Source organism: Lycium ferocissimum, chromosome 1 (assembly GCF_029784015.1).
Source record: "Lycium ferocissimum isolate CSIRO_LF1 chromosome 1, AGI_CSIRO_Lferr_CH_V1, whole genome shotgun sequence".
In the NCBI taxonomy this organism is placed as follows: domain Eukaryota; kingdom Viridiplantae; phylum Streptophyta; class Magnoliopsida; order Solanales; family Solanaceae; genus Lycium; species Lycium ferocissimum.
This window is the reverse complement of record NC_081342.1, coordinates 66,830,912-66,833,676: the sequence shown is the minus strand read 5'-3', so window position 1 is coordinate 66,833,676 and position 2,765 is coordinate 66,830,912. Positions and strand designations below refer to the sequence as shown.

Genomic DNA, 2,765 nt, shown 5'->3' with positions numbered 1-2,765 from the left:
AGTAATAACATCATTTCTAACACCAACATATGCCATAAAACCGCCCACACATTTTGCTTTTCTAAATTTCCCAACTAACAACTTGGGATACGACTAATTAATAACTTTATTTCCGTAAGGAAGTCGAAATTAATACTAACAACATCAATAGCAACATCCTCAACATCGTACAAGACAAATATATGTATTTTCATCCAAATTTCTCTTCAACCCTCAATCCAAATCCAAGAACATCAACACAACAACACACCATAACCACTATTCTTGAAATTACTCCTTAATTCATATTGATAGAGAAAGAGATTTAACAATTCATACCTTATTTTTATGAAGGTAGCAAAATCTTCATCATTTTCTTGTTCCCAAACCCTTGACACTAAACGAAATTATATTCGCGACTACGGGTTGCCGGACCTCGATTGATACCGTTACTTGAAATTTCACTCAAAATCCTCAATTTTTTGTGATGTATATTGCTCCCTTTTGTTGCTGAATTTTCTGGAAATTTTTGGAACTTTTTAGATGAAAAAAATGGGGTTTTAACCCTTTTTATAGGGGCTGAGGCGACGCATCGTGGCTACGCATCTTTTGAAAGCGATCGTAGCGCCCCGTTTTTCTGCGTCGTTTCGGTTTGTAACGTCTATAATTCTCTACTTAATGTCCTATCAATGAGCGGTTTATTGCATTACAAACTAGACTCGACGAGCTTCATTTTAGGCTCTTAAAACACCTTAAAACTCCATATACTAGGAGATATGCGCCTCCAAAGTTGACTAAAAATCCGTCCAAAGATTTCTCAAATTTTCGTCGAACTTATTTTCTCTTCAATTTATTCGACCTCGAAATATTCCGAAACTCTCCATACATGGTATTTGTCATTCATTATACTAAAAATGGTCATGTTCTTGGGTCTCAAAATAGTCTTTCCCGGAAGCTACGACTTACGAGATTGTAATTCATCCTTTTACTTAGTTGTTACGTACTTTCCATGGCTTGTGCCTTTCAAAACATCATGGGACGCCTCCGACACTCCATTACTACGGTTACATGTCATACTCATGCTCTGAAAATGCGGGGTATAACAGTCAGTAGCATTCTCATCAACAATAATAGGTGCTTCAGACTGCACCTCATCCTCTTCATCTCGCTCAAGATCAATCACGCTTCTCGTGACCCCGCTGAGTGTTTTACTGCTCCCTAGTAGTGATGCAAACATACGGTCTACACCGCCTCCCCCATTCTTTGAATTTGGAATAGTGTCCTCGAAAGGCCTCCCTTTTTAGGAGGGTCTTTCTTTCTAGAAATATCCCTCATCCGTGACTCGAGCTTCGAATAGCGTTGTATGGGAACTCACATTGTCTCTGTCGACGGATAAAGTTCTCTCGGACTTAGACCGCATTTGCGAGAATCTTCTCAAGCATTGCTTCAACCTTCGAACTACCTTGCTCGTTGATTTGCCTTTCGGTGGTATATAAGGATTGGAACTCTTGTTCCCAAAATTGTTCCGTTGTTGTAGCCTTGGTTCCCACCACCATAATTATTGTTATAGTTCCCGCAGTTGTTATAAGCACCTTGACCTTGTTGAGGTCTCCATTGATTTTGACTACGATAACCACCCAGTAGTCGTCTCCGGTAACCCCGCTTGAGAGTTATTTACATAATTAGCATCTCAATCCGCATAGAGGGGGGCCCGTGGAACGGACCGTCTCCGAGCATGGTACGTCCGTTTAGTCGCGCCTCCTCCTCACAAACGTTTACCTTCTTGATCCGGGATTCATCGAACTTCTTCGTCGGCAAGGAAATATTTGTTGCAAGTTACGCCAAGGTTTCTTTGGGTATCTTGATTCTCCTTCACTATATTTTGGATCATAGCACTACCGAACGGTACCACATCGGCATTGTTTGAGCCGCGAACGATTATGAGTTGTCGGCTTGTTAAGTATGGTGGCCACCGTCGATAAGATTTGTTCATGAAACAACCATCAGCCGCATTATTCGCAACCGATCGCGACAACCGGATCTAATCCTCGTGAGAACTTCTCCATTAATATGTTATCAGGAAAATCATGATTTGGGCTTTTCCGCAAATAATCCTCGAATCTCTCCCATACTTCATATAATTGTTCCCTCGGTCGCCGCCTAAAGTCATAGATCTTGTCCCGAATTTCACCCTTCTTGCTAGGGGGTACTATTTGTGAGAAATGCGCCACCATCTCTGCCCATGTAGTAATCGAATTCGGCGGCTTCTCGAACCATGTTCTTGCCTCTCGGCCAAGTGAATATTTGAATAACCTCAACCGAATAGCATCTTATGGAACGTTGTTCTGGATATGATTAGCACACACATCCATAAAATTCTGCAAATGACGTTGAGGATCATTCTCGGTAGAGTTCCGAAAGTATCCCTCAAGCTTCAACAATCGATATGGGAGAGAGGAATCAATTTTCACGAAGAAGCCCAACGCGCGCCGAACAATAACGTATGCATAATCCTCCTCGGGAACGAGCTCAAAGAAAAACATTCTCATCATCTGAATCATTCGCCCGATTGTTCAACCGATTCCCCTGGTTATCAGCATGTTGATTTTGCCGATTCTGATTCATATTCACCTGGTTTTCACAGAGTAGAAAACAAGGTGTGATGGAATAAGCAAAAGACTTCAATAAAGCAAACACTATTTAGTAATTTCAAAACCGTATTCCCCGGTAACGGCGCCAAAATTTGATACACTCAAATTACACCTATTAATGGTATAACGCGGACG

The 2,765-nt window shown here is 41.3% G+C and overlaps 1 non-coding gene across 1 annotated transcript; it reads left to right on the top strand.

Moving 5' to 3' along the window:
* The first annotated feature begins 2,061 nt into the window (after nt 1-2,061).
* Nucleotides 2,062-2,167, top strand: LOC132031598 (small nucleolar RNA R71). The gene has a single exon (XR_009408314.1). It is a non-coding gene; the product is annotated as a small nucleolar RNA R71 (small nucleolar RNA).
* The last annotated feature ends 598 nt before the right edge of the window (nt 2,168-2,765 follow it).